The following is a 24,587-nucleotide window of genomic DNA, read 5'->3' as shown; positions in this document are numbered from 1 at the left end:
GTACTCTTGGATGGCTCCCAAGCTGTACAACTTGGGTCTGAAACTGTCAGTGAGGACGATCCTGATAAAGACAAAGATAAGGACAAGGACCCTAGTGATTTCCATTCTTTCTCAGATGAGCTAGGTTGGTCAACTGATACAAGGTCCCATTTGAGCGACTCTAGTGATGACGAAACCAGCACCAAAGAGATTAGACCGGCTCAGAAAACGGCGCTGAAATACAGAAAGAGCCATCGCGATTCAATGGAGTTGGCTTGGGACTACAGACCTACCAGTAATCTTCTCCCAGCAGTCACTCCAACACGTTCACACGGGCTAATCTCCGGCCTAGCTCAGCATCTGGAGCCTGGAACCTCCCAAGATACAGTAGCACCTACGATTGAAACCGTCTTGCTAGCCATAGCTGCGCACAGGGAGGAGACATCTCATGATGGTCGTAAGGCCCAAGCAGAGCTACGTAAGGTGCAGGGTGTGGTCCGCAAACTCTCGAGGAAAATTGGTTCCTTTAGTGATCGAATGACTGAGATGGAGTCGAGGGTGATGGTGAATGAGTCAGAAACAGCCTCAAATCGTGAACAGATCGATGTCCACGAGGTAGAACTCTTGGATATGAAGTGAAAACTCGAAGATATGGAAAATCGAATACGACGAAGCAATCTACGGGTTCTGGGGGTTCCTGAAGGAGCGGAAGGGGGGGGATGCTCGCTCCTTCGTGGTTAAATTATTTCAAGACTCCCTCCCTGAACTGTCAGCCTGGAACTGGGACATAGAGGTGCAGCGAGCACATCGGGTACCCTTCACCATGAGAAGTACACCCAAACCTGGAGCATATCCGAGGGCCCTATTAGTGTACTTCGGCAACTTTCTACTGAGGCAGGTAATCTGGGAAAAAGCGAGACCAGAGGCTAAAAAAAACCAGTGGACATATAACTTATTTTGTACGTCCCGACTTCTGTCACGCAACGGTTGAGCGGAGGTGGAGCTTGCATCAACTCATTAAACCGTTTCAAGATAAGAAACTTCAGGCATTTCTAAACAATCCCGCTCGGTTGAACGTTATTAATGGAGACTAGATAAAAAATTTTATCTCCGAAATTAAGGCAAAGGAATATTTGGATAGCCTTTAGTGATAAATTTTTGCCTTTATATAACGACAAATTTGGGGAACATGTGAAGTTTCAAAATTGTTCTCTTTTCTGTGTTATTAAGATTTACTTCTCCTTGGGTGTAGTATACTTAAAAAAAGGAAAAAAAAAAAGGGGGGTGGAGAGGTTAAAAAAAAAAAAAAATGAAGGAAGGAGGGGAAAAACAGAAAAGATAAAAATATGGAAAAAATACAGGGTTAAGAAGTGGTTCCTCGTACACGTTGCATGGCGTATTTTGGGAGCACTCGACTGGCACTACACGTCCATCACTACAGACTCTTATGGAGTCTATTTGCCTCAATTGTGGGGTGAGGGAGGGCTGGGGGGTAGAGGGGATAAGGGGAAGGGGAAGGGGGGAGAAAGCATATAAAAATGGTAACTGTAATTGTAGAAATAGAAATAGAAATGGAAATCATAAGATTAATGTTAAGTTTGGTCACATAGTAGAATCTGATTGGAAAACAGATATAACACAATATGGCTAGGCTAAAACTGTGTTCCTGGAATGTAGCGGCGCTTAATGATAGGGGGAAAAGGGATCAAATGTGTGGGATAATTACCCAAAATACATTCAACATATTATGTCTTCAAGAGACCCATATCCCATGGGCAGAAAGAGATGTATTGAGGGTCCCGGGGTTTAATTTATTGGTATGTACAAGCCATACTACAAGAACAAGAGGCGTTGCTATTTTAACAAAATCCTTTTTGGGGCAGGCCATACGCAAGGCCGCTGATCCTATGGGTAGGTGGGCGATTGCGGAGCTTAAAATTGGAATATACAATATGCTCTATCTATGCTTCCAATCAGGATGATCCCTCTATCTTTATTGATCTCGAAATGGAGCTTGCATCCTGGCCTCAGGCACTGATATTCTGTGGGGACTTTAACATCTCTCTGACCCTAAATGGGTTAGTACATAATCAAGGTCAATATAAATATGTTGGTTCTAAACCGAAGGTATACAGAGCTATTTCACATCTTAGGGAAAGCCTAGGCCTGGTTGATATATGGGATCTGAAGCAACATCAGGATCCAGGGTATACGCATAATAAATATGTTCGTATCGACTATATCTGGATGGCAAGTAATTGTGCCAATAGGACACAAATCAGTAAACTGCCGAAAATTATCTTGGACCACAATCCCTTAGTACTCACATTAGGTATTAACAACATGTCTAGATCTCGCTCAAGCTGGTCCTTTGATAGGAAATTGCTGGTTAATAAGGAGTACATAGAGAATATTAAGGTATGGGCGCTTTATCGACTGTAATCGTTATAGCGCTTCGAGAGATATGGTCTGGGACTGCTTCAAGGCGTCAATCCGTGGGGAAACAATAAGTTATGTGGCCTGACAGAGGAAGGAACTTGCTAGAATAAATGATTTACAGCTTCAAGAACTAGCCAGAATAGAGGAGAAGCATACTACTCTAATAATGCAGGGTGGGGACGGGGGGCCCACTTTTAGAGAAATGATGATTCTCAAAACTGAGATAAATAGTAGGTTTTCTCAGAGGGCGGCTGAGATGTATCAATCCCATCGTAATAAGATCTACGAAGCAGGGGAGAAGGTTGGTAAGCAGTTGGCTCTCTGCGCCCGCCAAAAACAATCTCTTAACCTAATCACTAGCATTGAGTTAGACGGCCAAGAATATACAACACCTGAGACTATCCTAGAAGTTTTCAAAAAATATTATCAGAAATTGTATCAAAATGAGGATACGTTAGATCCTGTAGCAATTAAAGAAGCACTTGCTAGATGGGCAACCAAGCTGGAAGATAGTCTAGGAATGGATATGGCTACTAGTCAAGATCTAGAAACCCAGATGGAGGTGCAAATGGCCCTCGCAGAGCTAGCCTCGGGTAAAGCCGCAGGCCCTGATAAAATACCACTGGAGCTCTATTAAATTTTGGGCAATCTCATAACACCTCTACTTCTCGATTTATTTATAGGGATTCAAGTGAGTGGCACCCCTCCTAGGTCATGGACGGAAACTAATATAGTGATTTTCCCCAAAAAAGATAAGCCCCCTAACCTACCCTCATCGTACCGCCCAATTTCTCTCATAAACTCTGATTCGAAGCTATACTCTAAGATCTTAGCTAACCGGCTCAGGGGGGTCGTCGAGCATTTGGTCTCCCCGTGGCAACATGGCTTCATTCCGAGCAAGGGCACTACGGACCATACCCGTCGGGTTATTGCATTGTTTGATGCCATGAGTGTCGCGGGGGGCCGGATGTCGATGGTCCTCCTGGATGCCGAGAAGGCTTTTGACAGGGTTTCATGGGAATTCTTGTGGGCGGTTCTAGATCAAAATAAAATGGCCCCCGTTTTGTGAAGTCCATTAAGGCTATGTATTACACACCTAAGGCTAGGGTACTGGTAATGGGTCAGGAGTCTAAGCTTTTTGATATATTTTGTGGGACTAGGCAGGGGTGCCCATGCTTTCCGATTCTCTTTGCCCTATATATAAATCCCCTCATTCTAAAACTGTTAGACACAGAGGTAATCAAACCGATTACAGTAGGCACCTTCGACACTAAAATATTAGCATACGCCGATGACGTGGCGGTAGTAACATCTCACCCCACGGAGGCAATAATGGAAATTGAACAGATTACCCAAGTCTTTGGCCAGTTTTCGGGGTATTCCCTTAATAGGGATAAAACAATGGTTTTATGTACACAGAATACTCAATTTGAAGACCCAAGAAAGGTGGAAAGTGCTGTATACTTAGGAGTTCGTATATCTCCTAAAATAGATGAGATTATTAAAATAAATTATGATCCTCTCCTCCAAAAGGTTAAGAATGATTTAAAGAGGATAGATGGCCTGCATCTTTCAATTATTGGAAGAGGTAATTTTCTTAAAATGAATATTTTACCCAGGGTCCTATATTTGTTTCGTGCGATCCCGTTATTGGTGGACGATAAAACTATCAAGGCCCTGGAATCCCAGATGAGTAAATTCGTATGGGGGTATGGGAAGATAAGGAGATCCATCCGATACCTCTCTCTACCAGTCATAAGAGGGGGCTTGGCAATCCCTAATTTAGGATTTTACCTGTGGTCTACTTTGCTCCAGTAGATGACGTCATTATTTTTTATCAAAACATCTGAAATAGTGATAGGGGATAACTATATACCCTCAATATATGAATTGGTCATTGGAGATAAGGCTAATGGCCTCCTTGTAAAGCAACTAGAACCCTCATATTTTAAGAAAGTTAAGTTTAAGATTATATCGAGCGCCTGGGGAATTTGGAGGAAAACTGTGAGGCATCTTAATATTCCTAAATATAATAAGTATATTTCGCTATGGCATTCTACACTGCTACCAGCACAATTACATGATGATATTTCTAGAAGATGGGAATATTTAGGAGTTTTAACGGTAGGAGATTTCTTACTGCCTGGCTACGGTAATAGATTCCAACAACTCCAAAGAAAATTTTCTATTCCTAATACTAGTGTATTTAAATGTATTCAAATTAATACAATTCTCAATGTAAAAAGTGCTGATATTCAATTGGACAATATTCTCCTATTTGATTGTATGGGCAAATTTACAACTAGGATCGGTACTATATATGATATTTTAATTGAAAGTCAACGGGATGACACAGAGTCTATTGAAGCGAGTTGGTCAAGGAAACTGAATAATTCTAATGTGGATATTGATATGTCATTAACCCTTTTAATGAAGCTGTTTGTGACTTCTAATCTGAAAGCTCAGCTGTATAAGACTATATACGATCTCTACTTTACACCTGCTAAACTCTACTCTTGGGGGACAAGAGCTACATCAGAATGCCCGAGATGTGGAAAAACCGCGGCACATTTACTCCATATGTTATATGAGTGTGATAAACTTTTAGTTCTGAGAGGTATGATAGCAGGTTTTTGGCGGGAAGTGTTTGGGCACTTAGTAGCTGAATCTCCTACCCTTTACATCTTGGGGTATGATAATACACTGAGGCATACCAAGGAGGAGGAAACATGCCTCTTTTTGGGTACGGCTGTATACAGGATAATTTTAACAGCTCGTTGGAAGGATGTAGATCCCCCCAACTTTCAGGTTTGGCTTGCTCGGTTGTTAGGTATGTATAAACAAGAGAAGGCGATCTTTGCTTGTAAAGGGAAGAAGGAGAGAGCTCAAGGTATTAAGATCTGGGAATCAATTGAGAATTGGAGCAATAATAATAGAGCTTTCTAATCGAATTATGCTTAAAGTACCTTTGTCCTTTATTTTTTAAACTGTGTCAGATTGATTATTTTTTCTAAACACTTTGATATGCTGTATATAATCTGCATGGCTTTTTCATATGTGACCACTGTTTAAAATTTGAATGAAATAAAAAAAATAAAAAATAAAATGGTATGCTAATTTCTGCACTCTGCTATTTTCTATTTTTATATTGGCTCATAAAAATTGATTTAATTTAAAAGGCAAATTTTATCTAGATCAATTATCAGCTCCAAACAAAGCATATATTATTGCTAAAATACCCATATATACAATAAATATTTACTTGCTCGAAAATACAGCTCACCAAAATGAGAATTATTGTTTAATCCTTCTGTGTAATGTGCATTATTTTCTGCTTCCACTTCAAAAAGAGAGGCCATAGCTTTTATTTGATAACTAAATCTCTTTTTCTGTTTAAATATATAGGATTTTATTTTAGAAAAGTATTTTCGTGAAAATGTTAGCAGTTATGCTGTTTAAAAGTATTATGCTGCTGCTGAAAACGCTTTCTTATATGTGCTCTCTCTTGATCTAGCTTCTACAAAGTGGCCACTATTGTTCATTAATTGTATTTGTGAAGAATTCTTTCAGGCCTTTCCATTGCAGTTTCTTGACATGGCCACTTGGCTGGGTAGTGATTGGCCATCATGCACAACTCTCTCAAGTTTTAAAACTTGGAGTTGTGGGAGTTGTTGCAAGTGTGGTCTGTTAGCAATGGCGCAGTGAGACTATTCAGAGCCTGCTTTACATGCTTCGACCTCTCACCCTGGACTGCTCAGAGAGATGTCCTGATGCTGGAAAACGGCAATGCACTCTATAAGATGCGTTTCAAATGCAGCAAGACACTATATAGATATATATATATATATATTCACTGAAAAAACCATAGGTTTCACACGTTATAGTTAGCGGAAATTTTACTGTTAAAAAACCAATGAAATTCCCCCGTTATAGTTAGTGCAGGCAACTATAACTCACGCGACCGCAATCCTCTGCTGATGCTAATACTGTATTTAGACACTTATTTGCCCATGTCTTCTTCCATACATTTTTAGCTATACATATATTACAAATATTTTTTTTTGATAAAGACACATATGTCATCAGCAGAAGATTGCGGTCGCGTGAGTTATAGTTGCCTGCACTAACTATAACGGGGGAATTTCATTGGTTTTTTATCAGTAAAATTTCCGCTAACTATAACATGTGTGAAACCTATGGTTTTTTCAGTGAATTTGCAAGGTTTTTTAAATGCTAATTCCTAACTATAACGTGTGTGAAACCTATGGTTTTTTCAGTGAATTTGTACAGTTTTTTAAATGCTAAGTTACTTTACGCCATTCGTGGCGTGCGCGCCCACTTAACGCAGTTCGTTCCGTGCGCGCACGGTGCACTTCACGCACCGTGCGCGCACAGTGAGCACGCGGTGCGCTTTGCGCACCGCGCGCCCACTTTACGCAGTTAGTGCCGTGCACGCACGGTGGGCACGCAGTGCGCTACGCGCACCGCGTGCCCACGTTACGCTAGATGGGCCATGTACGCACGATGCGCTTCGCGCACCGTGCGCACATGGAGGACATATGATGCACTTCGTTTTGAAAGGTAATATTTTAATTTTTCGTATATTTTATAAGCCATGCACTAATGGTGCCCTTCGGGCACCATTTGCACACGGGGTGGAGAGAGTGTGGATAATTTTTTTTTTAATTATTTTTAAAAAAAATATTTTAGTTTATCTCATCTCTAATAAGCCATGCGCAATTGGTGCCCTACGGGCACCAATTGCACACGGGGTGGAGAGAGTGTGGATAATTTTTTTTTTTTTTTTATTTTTTACCGTACGCGTACGGTAAGCGTAATCGGCGAAATTACCGAAAAAATAAAAATTCCGTTTTTGGCCTTGGGGGATCTTTGGGGACTCCCTCAACATGGCTATGTGTGTGGGAGCTGTCTAAACAGCCCCTTTACATGTTTTTGGGCTTTATATTTTAGAAATCACTCTCAGTGCGAGAGAGAAAAAGGCGGCCGCCGCTTCCTGGTTTCGGCCGATTCGAATGTTTACTAAGATCTAAGAGCCAATCAGAATCGCGCTCGCGCACGCCACCGTACGCGTACCGTAAGCGTACCGTAAGCGCACCGTAAGCTGGCTCAGATATATATATTGATTTAAAGGCTATTTTCTCAGAATCTACTGAACAGATTTACACCAAACCTACAAAAGGCACTTCCTTGACCTGAGGACTACCTCTCTGCCAAATTTCTAGTAATTCTGTTCAGCCGTTCGGGCTGTAGCCCTGTCTAAAGGTCCTATGGAAAAATGCATGGGAAAAACGCGTTTTGGGACCCCCCTTTTATCTCAGCCCCCGCTTGACGAATCCCCCCGAGACTTTCAGGGTAGGAGCGGAGCGTAGCGCCCCACCTGTTTTGAAAAATTCGCGAGGATTCGTCGACCGGCGCCAAAGTTATTCAAAATAGAATGTTGCGGATTTCCTATGGAAACGTGGTCCTAACTATAACTACCTACTGGCGACCGCCAGTAGGTAATATATATATATATATATATATAGAGATAGGTAGATAGATAGATAGATAGATAGATAGATAGATAGATAGATAGATAGATAGATAGATAGATAGATAGATAGATAGATAGATAGATAGATAGATAGATAGATAGATAGATAGATAGATAGATAGATAGATAGATAGATATGTGTGTGTGTGTTTCTACAGTTTATATTTGTAATGGATTTTCTTTATGTCTATCGTTTTGCTGGTCATGTAACGTTTCATTGCACTGTCACTTTAAAAGAGCACAGAGAATACCCTATTATGTCATGTGAACAAGGCTCGCAAGAGCCGAAACGCGTAATGACAACCACGGAGTAAAACTCTAATTTTGCACGTACTTTGGGTCCATGTCCGTCTTTGGCGTTCGGAATTTTTGGAAAAGAATGGAAGTGATATATATATATATTCACTGAAAAAACCATAGGTTTCAGGCCTGATATAGGTAGGAATTAGCATTTAAAAAACATTAGAAATTCACTGAAAAAACAATAGGTTTTAGGGGTGTTATAGTTAGCTGGACATTTCACTCGAACAAAACCATTGAAATTCCTCCGATATAGTTAGTTGTACTAACTACATCTCGCGCGCCCGCAGTCCACTGCTGATGATGTCACATATTACATCATTCATGACATGGTCAGTGACATCACTGATGACATCACTGATGACATCATTCAGAGAATATGGTTTGGTTCGTTATTTAAATGTGTATTATATATATAGCAATTTGCATTGAAGAATGAGTGGATATATAAATATAAATATCTGGATGGAGGATTTAGTAGCAGTGTGATTGACTGTTTACTTGACTAATTTATAGTGTCTCACTAAATATATTGGATAGTGACGAAACTGTGTGAATATCTGTATCACTTTGTCAGTTGTTGTGTAAACTGCTGCAGTATTTTGTTACTAGCTAGGTGAAAGTCTATATTATTTATTGATTAGTTAACTGAGTATTTGTATGGGAGAGTGAATGTGTGTGTGGTTCGGTGGGGGGTGTGTGACTGCCCAAAGATGTGTGAATAGTTGATTCAGTAGGTATATGAAGTTAAAACTACATGTTATAACAGTTGTTTGGGTGAGTGAATATCTTTATGGGTGTGGCGATGAGCAAATATATGTCTCAATGGTACATGTCCAACAAACTAGAAAAATAAAAGCCAGTGTATGTGTCAGTTGTTATATATAAATAAGTATACATAAGACTCAGTGATTGTATGAGTGACTGTATGGATAACTGTATAGTTGTAATAGTGATTTTAAAACACACTAAGTATGAGCTATTATCTATATGAATAGATGAAGTGGTGTTTTTATAAGTGTATAGCTAAGTAAAAGTAAGTATGATCCATTGTTTGCATAAGTGAGTAGGATGACTTCATAAGTGATTAGGATGAGTGCTGGTGTGTAATGTCGATATAGGTGTATAAGTATATTTGATAGTGTTCTATTGATCATTGACAGCATGTATGAGTGAATCTATAGGTAAGTGATTAGATGTGTGTATAGATCTATGAATCACTGAGTGGGTCTTTAGAAACTTGTATTGGTGTGTCAATGGTTTTAACTGTGGCACTCTCTATTTTACAGTGAGTGATGAAAGGTTATACTAGTGTATGATGAGGTGTATCTGATTGTCACGTGGGTGATGTCATCAGTGATGTCATTTAAGATGTCATCAGTAATGTCACTGACCATGTCATGAATGATGTAATATGTGACATCATCAGCAGTGGATTGCGGGCGCGTGAGATGTAGTTAGTACAACTAACTATATCGGAGGAATTTCAATGGTTTTGTTCGAGTGAAATGTCCAGCTAACTATAACACCCCTAAAACCTATTGTTTTTTCAGTACATTTCTAAAGTTTTTTAAATGCTAATTCCTAACTACATCAGGCCTGAAACCTATGGTTTTTTCAGTGAATTTCAAAGGTTTTTTAAATGCTAATTCCTAACTATATCAGGCCTGAAACCTATGGTTTTTTCAGTGAATTTCAAAGGTTTTTTATATGCTAATTCCTAACTATATCAGGCCTGAAACCTATGTTTTTTCAGTGAATTTCAAAGGTTTTGTATATGACAATTTTTAATGTATAAATTGTTATACTGATTTTTTTTATACTGATTTACTACATTGTTTAAACTGTTTCTTTTTCGATATTTTATTTTTTTATTTACATTATGCATTACAATACAAAATATACTTTCTCAGAATGAATTACTTTAGTTTAAATACTTTGCAAATAGGCAATAGACTTTTAAGTACAGTAGTTACAGTTGTTGCAATGGGCAACACAATTTCAAACACAAAGCAACATTGAGCTCAATGTGAATTTCTAGTCAAATGCAATTAGTTACTTTATGGATTACTTTTCTAACCACAGGACTGGATGCTAGATTCAGTCCTTGGACATCTCCGGTAAACAGTTGAGTAAAAGCGTTTTGGTTACAGTAGTGATTTTTAAGGATTATTATTGTTTTTTAAAAGTTGACACAGAACATTTTTCACATAGAATCACCAATGTTATCCTATGGCAGAAAATTCACTTAGCAGGTAAGTAGTGTTATCGTTACTTTTTCTTACTCAGTGGTGGATCCTGGATCCAGCACAGGTGAATCTCCTGTAAACAGTTGATAGAATGTGTTTAAGTCATACAGACGATTTTTTAGGAATATTTTTAGTTTGTGAAAATAGACACTTAGAAACTTTTCTACTTAAAAGCACACAATGGATTCCTATGGAAGGAAATACAAGTTACTGTTAAGTATGCTTAGAATTACTTTTCAGGGTCAATGCTGGTCTAAAAGATGCAGCCCTGGGTTCTCTCCTGATAACAGGTGAGTAAATCGTAATTCGTAGTTCGGGTGATTTTAGAGGAATATTTGTACAATGGTAAAGGAAGGGGGCGGGGCCTGAGGTGACATGTGCAAACAAGCGCTGTGGCGCAAATTAAGTTGGGGAATTAATTCCTCTTCAATCCTGCGGTCCCCTGGGGGCCAACTAGCCCACCAGGTACCTCCAGTATGCGTCAGGGAGCTGAGTTGCAGAGCAGTGTTCAGAGGCCACGCTCCTTTTTACAACACTCTGCAATGCAGCTCCGTGGCACTTCCTGGAGGTACCTGGTGGGCTAGTTGGCCCGTAGGGGACATCTGGATTGAAGAGGAATTAATTCCCCAACTTAAAACGCGCCACAGGGCGTGTTTGCACACATATCACCTCAGGCCCCGCCCCCTACCTTCACCACTGTGCAAGCGCACCCCGTGGCGTGTTTTAAGTTGGGGGATTAAGTTCCCTTGAATCCTGAGGTCCCCTGGCGGCCAACTTGCCCACCAGGTACCTCCAGTATGCGCCAGGGAGCTGCGTTGCAGAGAGGTGTAAAAAGGGGTATGGCCTCATTACACCTCTCTGCAACACAGCTCCCTGGCGCATACTGGAGGTTCCTGGTGGGCTAGTTGGCCCCCAGGGACCCCCAGTATTCAAGGAGAATTAGTTCCCCCTCGGCAGACGTGCCAGGGGGCGTGTTTGCAGAGTGGTGTAAGGAGGGGGTGTGGCCTCCGGCCCCATCCCGGTCTTTTTTTCTTTTTTTTAGAAGGGGGGCTGTGTGGACCCCTTCTTTTTCAAATTTTTTTGGCCCTGGGAACCCCATCCCCCAGGGCCTGCCCCCAATTTTTGCTTATAAAAAAAAAATCGAGAAGGGGGCCGTGTGGCCCCCCTCCCGAGGCCATAATTTGCCCCGGGGACCTTTTTTTTTTATGGAGGGGGCTGCGTAGCCCCCCTCCTCTGGCCAATGTAAGGCCCCGAGGACCCCATCCCACGGGGCCGGCATTGTTTTTGTTTGTTTTTTTAATTTTTTAATTGGACCCCATCCCCCGGGCCTAGCCTCTGTTGGGGGCCGTGGGGGGGTCCCCAATCCCCCCACGGTCCCAGCCGGCTCCCCGCATCCTGCGGGAGCCGGCATTGCTTTTCCACATGGGGAGCAGCTAACATGCTGCTCCCCATGTGGAAAAGCAATCAGCTTTGCTTCATTGAAGCGAGAGCAGGTTTCCCTGCTCTCGCTTTAATGAAGCAAAGCAGTTTGCAAACTACAGTGCTCCGGGGATGGGCACCCCGGGACACTGCAGGAGCCGGCCCCGGGGGGTGGTGGTCCCCAAGGCCTATTCAAGGCTCCAGGAGGGGGGCCGCGTGGCACACTGACAAGTTGCCCCGGGGGTGGCAGTCCCCGGGGCTGGGGGTGGCCTGAGAGCCCCCCATCCCAAATAATTTCAAGCCCCGGGGGTGGCAGTCCCTGGGGCTGGGGGGCTGTGAGCCCCCTCACCCATTTTCAATAAGCCCCGGGGGTGGCGGTCCCCGGGGCAGTGTGGGGGGGATTGGGACCCCCACACTTTTTTAAATTCTGCCCCCGGGATTTGGCCCCCCTGGGGGCCAATTACCAAAGAAGCGCGGGAGCCCCGCGCTTCTTTTTTTTTATTTTCGTCCGAAATTCGCGCTGGGTGCGCGAATCTCGCCGATTTTTTTAAGAGGCACAAGATGGATGCCAACACTTTCTGATCTGGAGTGTTGAAAGCCAATTAGAATATAGCTCGTGCACGGCAGGGTGCGCGCTGGGTGCGGGAAGGGTGCGAGGATTCTCCGAGGCCATAGATATATCTATGAATTTACTTTCAATTTTCTCAGCAACTACTGAACGGATTTACACCATTTAAGCAAAAGGCACGAGTCTGAACTGAGGACTACCTCTTTGCCAAATTTGGTGTAATTCCGTTCAGCAGTTCGGGCTGTAGCTGCGTCAACAGGTCCTATGGGAAATTGCATGGGGAAAATGTGTTTTGGGACTGCCCTTTTTTCTCGGCCCCCGCTTGAAGAATCACCACGAAATTTTCAGGATAGGAGCGAACCGGAGCTGTCCAAAAGTTTGGAAAATTTCACGAAGATTCGTCAATCTGCGCCAACGTTATTCCAAAAAGAATGTTGTGGATTTCCTATGGAAAATAGGTCCTAACTATATCTACCTACTGGCGACCGCCAGTAGGTAATATATATATATATATATATATATTTTTATTTTTTTTAACAAAGAACGCTGCCCTCTGGGCTGGGCATTACTGACACCGTTCAAAGTATTATTATTATTGTTATTTAAAAATGCAATGGATGACAGAGTATTTGATTTCCAACATAATCACTGTTGATTTACTATTTAAGTTCAATATTACGAAATCTCATCGAGTTGACTATGTTAATAACGTAAAAACTACGAGTCTGTCTTCTAATACACTCATTGTGTAGTTGCATAGTCACGTGGAAAGCACAAAGTTAAAATGGTTGTAAAAACTTTACTCAGCGTCAGTGAACAAGGGTGCTGCGCACTCGAAACGCGTTTGACGGACGGCTGACTGAGGAATAAAAGCGTTTTTCCAACCGCACACGGCTTCGTTTTTCTTCCGTACACAAGGGAGAAAATTCTTTTCATATATATATATATATATATATATATATATATATATATATATATATATATATACATATATATTCACTGAAAAAACCAAAGGTTTCACACACGTTATAGTTAGGAATTAGCATTTTAAAAACCTTGCAAATTCACTGAAAAAACCATAGGTTTCACACATGTTATAGTTAGCTGGACATTTCACTCGTGAAAAACCAATGAAATTCCCCCGTTATAGTTAGTTCAGCTAACTATAACTCGCGCCCCCGCAATGCACTGCTGATGACGTCACATATTACATCACTCATGACATGGTCAGTGACATCACTCATGACATCACTGATGACATCTCAAATGACATCACTGATGACATCATCCAGTGAATGTGTGTTTTTCTGAAAATTAAATATGTTTTATATATGTATATCTCACGGACGATGGAAGAATAAATGGGTATATAAGTGTCTAAATGGATGATTTCTTTTTGAAAAATTGATTGTATAACTGACTGATTAAGTGTATCTTAGTGAATACATGGCTTACTGAGTAATGTTTAAATATGTAAATATCTTTATCAGTCTCTCACTTTGTGTATAAGTGGCTGCATGGGTTGGTGAGTAGCTACATGGGTGTTTATATATGTTATTAGTTGGTTTTTTTAGTATTAGTGTGAGTGTGTGTATGGTTCGGTGGGGGGTATTGCGTACTGCATAGGTACATGAATGAGTGACTCACTGTTTGTATGTGTTGAAGACAGCATGTCTGCAGGACTGTATGGGTGGATGAGTGTGTGCATGGGTGTGTTAGTGAGTGAATGACTGTCTCAATAGTGTCTCTATGAGTAACTACATATGTTTTAAACTAGTATATGTGACTATTGGTGTATATAACTGAGTATATGTGAGAGTGAGAGATTGAAAGAGTTCCTATATGAATAAGTATGTGTTTCTATAAGTGATTGTTTAAAAGACTAAGTATGTGTAAGTTCCCGTAGAAGTAAGTGTGGTGGTGTGTGTATAAATGTATATGCAAGTAAATGTATGTTTCTTTCTTTATTTTCATGAGTGGCTATGTGTGTCAGTAACTCTGTGGATGAGTGGCATTGTGTAACAGGATGTATAGGTGTATGAGTACATATGATGAGTGAGTACATGTATGAGTGACTGTACAGGACTGTTGGTGAATGAGTGGATGTGTATGTGGATCTTAGAATTACTCAAGAGGTTGTTGTAACTGGTATTGGTATGTCCATTGTTTTGAAAATTTTAGTCTCTATTTTTGAATGTGTGTATCAAAGGTTATATTAGGGTGAGAGGAGGACTGCCACTCTGTCACAAGGATGATGTCATCAGTGATGTCATTTGAGATGTCATCAGTGATGTCATGAGTGATGTCACTGACCATGTCATGAGTGATGTAATATGTGACGTCATCAGCAGTGCATTGCGGGGGCGCGAGTTATAGTTAGCTGAACTAACTATAACGGGGGAATTTCATTCGTTTTTCACGAGTGAAATGTCCAGCTAACTATAACATGTGTGAAACCTATGGTTTTTCAGTGAATTTGCAAGGTTTTTAAAATGCTAATTCCTAACTATAACGTGTGTGAAACCTTTGGTTTTTTCAGTGAATTTGTACGGTTTTTTAAATGCAAATTTTTGTATTATTTAATTAAAAAAAAAAAATTATATTAAAAATAAAATTCCTATGTATCCATTTATATATTATCTGTATCTTTTTTGGTTTTTTTGCTTTTTTTAAAAAATTTCAATTAGAATAAAGTTGAACAGTTTTTTTATTTTTTGCAATTAATTTTTCTCCACTTTTTTTTATTTTGATATAAATTCTTGGAGTGCGCGCTCTGAGCGCGCTCCTAGTACAATTTCGTAAGTTTTTTATGAATACCGCCGTACGTTATTTACGTACGCAAATATACGTTATAGTGCGCGCTGGGAGCACGCACCCAGTACGTATGCGTACGTACGTATGCATGTGTGCGTGCGTCCTACGCGCTCCACGCGGTTTACTTCCGCATACGCTAAAATTACGCGCAATAACGGTCGCGTATACGCGTGTTCAACGTATGCGCGTTACGTGCGCGCATATGACGTATGTACATGGGCTCATACGCGTTCGCGCATGCGTAATCACAAGGTGCGCGCTCTGAGCTTGCTCAGTGCGCGCACCTCGGGTATATGCATAATAAAACAGCACTTCTTATTGGTTATCATTACTTTCAGTTTCTGATTGTTTCAACACCACACCCAATCCCCTCATGGCAAGTCATGTGATCAAGAAACATCACTTTTGATTGGTTTGAAGTACTTTCAGTTCCAGATTCTTCCCAAACCACACCTACTCCCCTCATTGTTAGTTCTGATTCCTTTGGAGAAGGAGCTATTCTGTTGTTGAGAGACAATGGCTGAACAGCAACCATCTTCAGACAGTGACCAGGACACTCTTGAGAGGCAGAGGAACAGGAAGCAGAAAGACAGCTTTATATGGCAGTTTTTCACTTTTCCAGAGGGACAAAAAAAGGTAAATGCACCTAAAGTTACATGTGTACTTTGTCAAAAAGTCTTGTCACGTGGGAATTCTAACAAGAAATATTCTTTTAGCATTCACACTATGTTGAGGCATGTTGACAAAATGCATCCAGTGACTTTTCGTCGAGCTTCTGGAGCAAACCCTCCACCTGCTCTACCGACGACATCTGCAGCAGCTCAGCCGAGCACATCTTCGGTAGCTCAGCCGAGCACTTCTTCTGCAGTGGTGCCTTTGCCTTCTTCCACACCTCTTTTTGGACCACCTTGTTTTGCTAGGTTGTCCAAACGCTGCACTGATTGCGGTAAACTTATTTCTGTGGGTGAGACCAGTCTTGATCTCATTCAGAGAAAATTTGATGCCCATGAGTGCAAGTAGGCCATAGATGTTTTTTCTTTTTTTTCGTATTTCTCTTCCTGTTTCCCTCCATTAACTCCAGGGCTCTTTTAAGAGCCACTTATAAACTAAACCCCAAAAAGGGATTTTTTTTAAAAACAATTTTGAGGTGCGCGCACCCTGCGCGCACCCAAGGGTTTTTTTTTTAAACTTTTTTTTTTTTAAATGTAATGTTCATAAAGAGGTGAAGAAATGGAAGCATGAAAAGGGAGGATTGAGTAATACTAATATTTTTCACTTATTTTTTTTTAAAAAAATAAATTTTTCTAAAAAATTTTTTTAAAAAGTATTTTGCAAGGGAACAGAATTTTTTTTTTTATTTTTTCTTTCCAGTTCTGCAAAAAAAGAAAAAAAGTATTAATATTCAATCATACATTACAAAAAGCATTACATGTTTTTACATATTTTACTAAGCAATTTTTTGCCCTTTTTTTGCTGTTTTCAGAATTTTTTATTTTTCACTTAAAATAGTGAAAACAATTGAAAGATTGCTTAAAAAAAGCCCTAAAACTTTCCTCACTAAAATATACCTTGTTAGAAATATTACATATATATTACAAGTACTTCTCTAGATGAATACAAATTTTCTAGACAAACCGTCTTTAAACCTTGTCGCAAAAGCACACATGCCAAAATAATTTCTGTCAAAGGAGTCCACAATTGTTTTTATTACTTTTCCTTTAGGCCAAATAGTAATTTCAAAATCCTTTTTAAGTGATATCTTCAATTATAATCCTTTAAAAATACAAAAAATGCTTTCTTCAGATGCAGTTTTTAGTTTTCAAAATTAAGGTTTCAGAAAAATTAAGTAAGAATTGGGTAAATCATAAGGCAAACGTTGCTTGAAAATCAATTGGGAATCATTACACAGTGTCCAGCCTTTTTCACATTTAAGATAAACTGTGTAATGTCCAGAAGTTACAGTAGGTCCTTCATGAAAAATTATTGCAACTGTAACAAAAGTTTTTCCAGAAATTGATAATTGCTGTCCTGTAAACTTCTTTATTAAAGTGTCCAATTTTGAACCATCAGTTCTACAACGTTGCATCATTAAAATTACATACTGACCATATTTCTGTAAAAATAATGTAGAAAACATGTCTGATTTACATTCAGAACATTCCATGTTGTGATTGGCATCTTTAACTAATTTACTAAAAGTCACTGATTTACTTTGTGGTAATGGTAAAATTATGAACCTTTCTGAATCAACATTACTACTACATGTGTTCATACAGTTTTCACAGCAATGTTCCCATTTGCAAGAGACACCAAATAAGTTTTCTACTTCTACTCCTTCATCTTCTAGTACACTCAAAATATATATTAAGAATTCCTGAGCATCTTGCTGGACATTTTCTTTAAACTGTGTAGAACCACAACATACATCTAAAAGATTTCTAACATCAGTAGCACTTTCTATTTCAGTTTTATCATTACTCAGCTTCTCATAAAGGAGACTCAGCAGAGAACACAATCTTTTTCCATGATTTACTATTATCTGTTCTAGCAACTTTTCAAGATAAAATACAACATTCAGCACTACATTTGCATAGCAGTTGACACCAGAGCTATTTTCAAAATGGCAACCAACAACCTCTTCAACACTGTCCTTTTTCTTTTTCCTTGCTATCACATCACTGTCCTTTTTTTTTGTTCTGTTCATCCACATTACAGATATTCTCAAATCTCCTTTTCCGACAAACAACATGTTTTTCAATCACAGGATACTGACCTAAATGAGGAGCATAGGTTCTTCTTAATCTATTATACTCCTTTACACAGTTTGTATCAGCACTAACTTTTGAGTCATCAAAGTCTATCATAAATAAACCAGATAATGTTTTCACTCGTGACAAAGCAACATATGCCATACCTTCTTTGAACACAGTAGATCCAATGTTTACAAAAGCACTATCTACAGTTAATCCTTGAGACTTGTGAATAGTTACAGCATATGCTAGAGAAAACGAAAACTGCTTCCTACGTACATATAAGTCTTTCACAAGCATGAAACGAACTGAACAACGACAAATGTCTTTAACTTCTTCTATCTGATCAAATTTTATTTTTAAACATTCAATTCCATATTTTTTCTGGTAATTAATAAAACCCACAACTCTTCCCATAGCTCCATTCACTAAACCTTTTTCTACATCCAAATTTCTCCTTAAAATCACTCGACAATTCATGCAAACATATAGATTTTTTTCTAATCCAGCTGTTTTGGAAATATTCTTCTCTAGTGAATCCAATTTATTTTTCAGTTTGCCTGTTAATGTAAAAGTAATTCTTTCATGCTGAATTTTGTCCTCTGCTTCCATTTTCTTAATCTCTTCCTTTTCCAATTTCAAAAGTTCCTCATTGAATATTGAGCACTCACGTAGTGTTGGCATTAAGCAGATTACAGTATTTTTTTCTGCAATGTTCTGGTATATTTTCTCTGCAACTATTTCTTAATTTGGAAATAAGTTATGTAGCAACTGACTCTGTAATGCTTTTTTGCCAACTTCTGTGAGTAGTCCAATTCTGATATCTTTCAGAATACTTGCATAATCTTCGTCGTTTGCTTGTCTCATATTGGTAGTGGGTTCTTTGTACTCAAAGAACGACCAAATATTCGCATTACCAATGCTTCCTAATGACTTCTTCGTGTCTTCATGTGTCACAGTATTAAACACTGGTTGTCCTTTAACTGGAGTGAGCTGCAGAAGATCCCCCAAAACTATGACATGTTTTCCTCCAAATAACACGTCATAGTCTCTCTTAAGAATTTGTTGCATGCTTAAATGCACAAAGGCATGCATTAAATTTGAAACCATACTCACCTCATCAATAATGAGAACTTGCATCTTCTTCAACACTCTTGAAACTTCGAGGCATGCTTCTCCAGTTAGCTTGTGGTATTCTATTTTGTTCTCATGCTCCACTGGTAACATTAGCAAGCGATGTAAGGTAATTCCTATTATGTTATAGGCTGCTAACCCAGTTGGAGCAGTTACCACACAAGACAAATTTGAAGCTGTTTTTTGCTGTAGGTAGCTTCTGATGACTTTTATTAAGAAACTTTTACCAGTTCCAGCTTGTCCACTCACATACATCCTGATTGGTTCAAATGATGTGCATGAGCACTCTTTCTTTTCATGTAGTAATCCATGATCAATTTTTTTGATGACTTCTTCATAAATTTCTTTTTGTTCTTCATTCAGTTGTTGTTCCAGATTTAGTAAGTCGATTGAATCTTCCTGTGCTTGATTCATAGCCGTTTCTACTTCAGTCATGGCTACTGCAGCTTCATTTTCTATGATTGGTTGTCCTAGGGGATCTTGACTAAGTGTTACTGAACTTTGGCTGTCTTGAGAACTGTCTCTAGCTACTTCAGCTGCAATTTTTGCTTCCTGTTCATTTTCTTCATTTAACATTTGGACATAAGTTGTGAAAGTACTGCATTCTATACTGTCTTTGCTAGCATTAAAAGAATCTTCATAGCTTTGAAATTCTCCCAGTAGTTCGTCCTCTGAACGCCATGGTTTAAACAGCTGTAAAAGAGCCAAGTAGTAAAATTCCTTTTTGTCAGTAGTTTCGCAGTTGAGCTTCCTGTGATTTATCAAACTTCCTTTTGTTTGCTTCACCAAACATCCTTCCTCACCAATGACTTTATATTTTCCATTGTTGATGTCTTCTGTGGCTTTCCATGAATAAATGTAGTTCTGCAGCACTTCATAGAGACACATGTTCTCAAGATGATGACTTCTTTTTGGATAATATGTGTCCAACATGTTTGATTTCAAAATATCTGTACTTTCTGGGTCATTCTCGGCCAAATATTCAATTTCTCCAACAGATTTCAGTACCCGATTTCTCATTCCTGCAAGGCCTAAGCTTACCCAAATTATTCTTCTGGATTTCGAGTAAAGACTTGCAGATGATAACCTATCTGAGCATTCGTAGGATCCAATTTCTCGATGCGATAACATCTTTAAACTGAAACTGTACAGCTTCTTACTGACAGTCTTCTCGTGAGAAATCTCTTCCCACATTTCCTTCAATTCTGTTTTCTCAGATTTAGTGATGTAAGATGTCACATACCGAGCAACAGCAATAGAATTGTCTGCCACATACTGAATATCCATGTTAGCATTCCACATGGATAAAATGACTGGGTTGAAGTCATTTATAAATTTTGACTCTTCATTTCTTTTTAGGTTGTAGGTATTTTTGGGAGATTTTCTGGTTATAGTATGTCGCACAGCTGACATAAAACTGTTGACTCTTCCTTTTGAAAGAACAGGTCTAGGAAATCCAAATCGACACTTTGGTGCCGATCACGATCCGGCAAAAACCGGGTACGAACCGTCGGACGGAGCATAATCTCCGCCCGACGCGTACCCGGTCGTCAAATTTTACAAACAAGGAATTACGATTCGCACGGGTACACCATTACCGTACGATTCGTAAAAAAGCCCAACCGAACAAAAAACACCTACCAATGCGATCCGGGAAAGCGCCGACCTGACGTCGGGACGCACGCAGCCAGCCATTCACGACCCAGGAATCACGATTCGCACCGACGTCACCCCGCACGGTGAATATTTTGCGGCAGCCAAAAACTGCCGGGAAATCAGGACGACGCGAACAAGGACCACCAGTACGCGACGGACAGACGACGCCGCGAACAAGGAGGACCAGTACGCGACGGACAGACATGGACCCGAACCTACGAGTCATCCCTGCCCTCATACCAGCACACCTCCTCTACAGGTTACGACGCAGACGCCGCAGAAGGTCAGAATAACTAAGGGAGGGGGGAAAGTGGGGTGGGGTGGGGGTGGCACGACCAGGGCAGGCCACAAAACAACCACATGAGTCACACACCACACATGGCCTGGACATACCTGACTCCCATGCCCTGGTCACCACGAGGGGGTGGGGGCGTGTCCTGATAAGCCAGCGACCGCCACAACGGAAGTCCGTCACCACGCGAACCGGCAACACAACCAGACAGGTACGTCCCGTACCCACGCCTGAAGAGCGTGGGTACGAGTCGGACCACGCCCACACACGTCACCCCAACAATGGCGGGACGGATCGCACCCACGTGGCAAAGGCCTGGGTACGGGCCGCACAAACATCACATAGCGTGGGGACGGATATGTATGGACCCTACCCCCACCACGTATGCAAGGAGCGTACCCCCCACCCCAACAGTGTAAGTACGACCCGTACCCCCACCCGCGTATGCATGCAGCGTACCCCCCATGCCAACAGTGTAAGTACGACCCGTACCCCCACCCGCGTATGCATGGAGCGTACCCCCCATGCCAACAGTGTAAGTACGACCCGTACCCCCACCCGCGTATGCATGGAGCGTACCCCCCATGCCAACAGTGTAAGTACGACTCGAACCCCCACCCACGAATGCAAGGAGCGTACCCCCCACCCCAACAGTGTAAGTACGACCCGTACCCCCACCCGCGAATGCAAGGAGCGTACCCCCCATGCCAACAGTGTAAGTACGACCCGTACCCCCACCCGCAAATGCAAGGAGTGTAACCCCCAGCCCAACAGTGCAAGTACGACCCGTACCCCCACCCGCGTATGCAAGGAGCGTACCCCCCATGCCAACAGTGTAAGAACGACCCGTACCCCCACCCGCGGACGTACGGAGCGTACCCCCCATGCCAACAGTGTAAGTACGACCCGTACCCCCACCCACGAATGCAAGGAGCGTACCCCCCATGCCAACAGTGTAAGTACGACCCGTACCCCCACCCGCGTATGCATGGAGCGTACCCCCCATGCCAACAGTGTAAGTACGACTCGAACCCCCACCCACGAATGCAAGGAGCGTACCCCCCACCCCAACAGTGTAAGTACGACCCGTACCCCCACCCGCGTATGCAAGGAGCGTACCCCCCATGCCAACAGTGTAAGAACGACCCGTACCCCCACCCACGACTGCAAGGAGCGTACCCCCCATGCCAACAGTGCAAGTACGACCCGTACCCACACCCGCGGACGTACGGAGCGTACCCCCCATGCCAACAGTGTCAGAACGACCCGTACCCCCACCCGCGGACGTACGGAGCGTACCCCCAGCCCAACAGTGTAAGTACGACCCGTACCCCCACCCGCGAATGCAAGGAGTGTACCCCCCTGCCCAACAGTGTAAGTACGACCCGTACCCACACCCGCGGACGTACGGAGCGTACCCCCACCACACCAGTGTCAGTAGACTCGTACCCTCACCTCGAATGCATTGTGCGTACCCCCACCGTGTATGTGCCAAGCGCACATATCCAGAAATCGGAGGTGTGTGTGCAGAGTCCACCCAGCAGTGCCCTGAGACAGGAGGGGTGGGTGCAGAGTCCTCCCAGCAGTGCCCAGACACAGGAGGGGTGGGTGCCTATCACTCCCAGCAGTGCCCTGAGACAGGAGGGGTGGGTGTGGAGTCCCCCCAGCAGTGCCCAGACACAGGAGGGGTGGGTGCAGAGTCCTCCCAGCAGTGCCCTGAGACAGGAGGGGTGGGTGCAGAGTCCTCCCAGCAGTGCCCAGACACAGGAGGGGTGGGTGCAGAGTCCTCCCAGCAGTGCCCTGAGACAGGAGGGGTGGGTGCAGAGTCCTCCCAGCAGTGCCCAGACACAGGAGGGGTGGGTGTGGAGTCCTCCCAGCAGTGCCCTGACACAGGAGGGGTGGGTGCAGAGTCCTCCCAGCAGTGCCCTGACACAGGAGGGGTGGGTGCCTATCACTCCCAGCAGTGCCCTGAGACAGGAGGGGTGGGTGTGGAGTCCCCCCAGCAGTGCCCAGACACAGGAGGGGTGGGTGCAGAGTCCTCCCAGCAGTGCCCTGAGACAGGAGGGGTGGGTGCAGAGTCCTCCCAGCAGTGCCCAGACACAGGAGGGGTGGGTGTGGAGTCCTCCCAGCAGTGCCCTGACACAGGAGGGGTGGGTGCAGAGTCCTCCCAGCAGTGCCCTGACACAGGAGGGGTGGGTGCCTATCACTCCCAGCAGTGCCCAGACACAGGAGGGGTGGGTGCAGAGTCCTCCCAGCAGTGCCCTGAGACAGGAGGGGTGGGTGCAGAGTCCTCCCAGCAGTGCCCAGACACAGGAGGGGTGGGTGCCTATCACTCCCAGCAGTGCCCTGACACAGGAGGGGTGGGTGCAGAGTCCTCCCAGCAGTGCCCTGACACAGGAGGGGTGGGTGCCTATCACTCCCAGCAGTGCCCAGACACAGGAGGGGTGGGTGCAGAGTCCTCCCAGCAGTGCCCTGAGACAGGAGGGGTGGGTGCAGAGTCCTCCCAGCAGTGCCCAGACACAGGAGGGGTGGGTGCCTATCACTCCCAGCAGTGCCCTGACACAGGAGGGGTGGGTGCAGAGTCCTCCCAGCAGTGCCCTGAGACAGGAGGGGTGGGGGCCTATCACTCCCAGCAGTGCCCTGAAACTGGAGGGGTGTGACACATGTGTGTGAGGCCAGAATTATCCACATGCATACTGGCTACAAGGGAACATGTCCCCATGAACTCATGTCAACAGACTCCACACACAAGTACAGTGATCACGAAGGATGCCACGATTGTCGCAGGTGGAGACATGGCCCTGCATGCATGGCCAAAGTAGAAGGGCTCCGTCACACACACAGCTCATGTAGACACAGCTCTGCGCTAAACATTGGGAACACCCTGCAGGGAAGAAAGCTGGGTACACAGAGGAAGGAATACACCCTGGGACAAGTGCACCATGCAGTAACTGCCTACATGAACAAAGAAAGTTAGCCAACACCTTGTGATGGCACACAGATCACAGGGTCCCACCAATGAGCAGTACACTACTACATATCCCACACACCCAAACCCTTACACACCACCCAAAACCATGTAGCAGCCCCACCAACACCAATACCAGCATAGCAGTAGTGTGATAATGAAAACAAAATTAAGCTTTATTCAGCAGGAGCACAATGTCCGTGGATCGCAGGCAGTTCAATCTTCACAAAGCCCATAGGGCAGTCAATGATTCTCAGCTGGATGGGGGACACAGTGGGATGCGTGTTCCCTACCTTGCCTGCACAGTCAAATGGCATCGTCTTCCACACTGGTGAGGGCATCAGGGGGGGGGAGCAACAGGCACCGCAGGGACATCAGGGCAAAGGGGCGGCGTTGTGGGTGCAGGGATGGAGGACTCCACCACAGGGGGTGGGTCAGTGCCAAAGGCGGAGGCCAGGATGGCAC

At 42.9% G+C, this 24,587-nt stretch overlaps 1 long non-coding RNA gene across 1 annotated transcript in view; it reads right to left on the bottom strand.

Annotated features, from left to right (window-relative positions):
* LOC146789273 (uncharacterized) overlaps window positions 1-24,587 on the bottom strand; it is a 473,794-nt gene that overhangs the window by 382,727 nt on the left and 66,480 nt on the right. The window lies entirely within an intron of this gene.

Source organism: Triturus cristatus, chromosome 10, assembly GCF_964204655.1.
Source record: "Triturus cristatus chromosome 10, aTriCri1.1, whole genome shotgun sequence".
In the NCBI taxonomy this organism is placed as follows: domain Eukaryota; kingdom Metazoa; phylum Chordata; class Amphibia; order Caudata; family Salamandridae; genus Triturus; species Triturus cristatus.
This window is presented reverse-complemented; position numbering and strand designations above follow the sequence as displayed.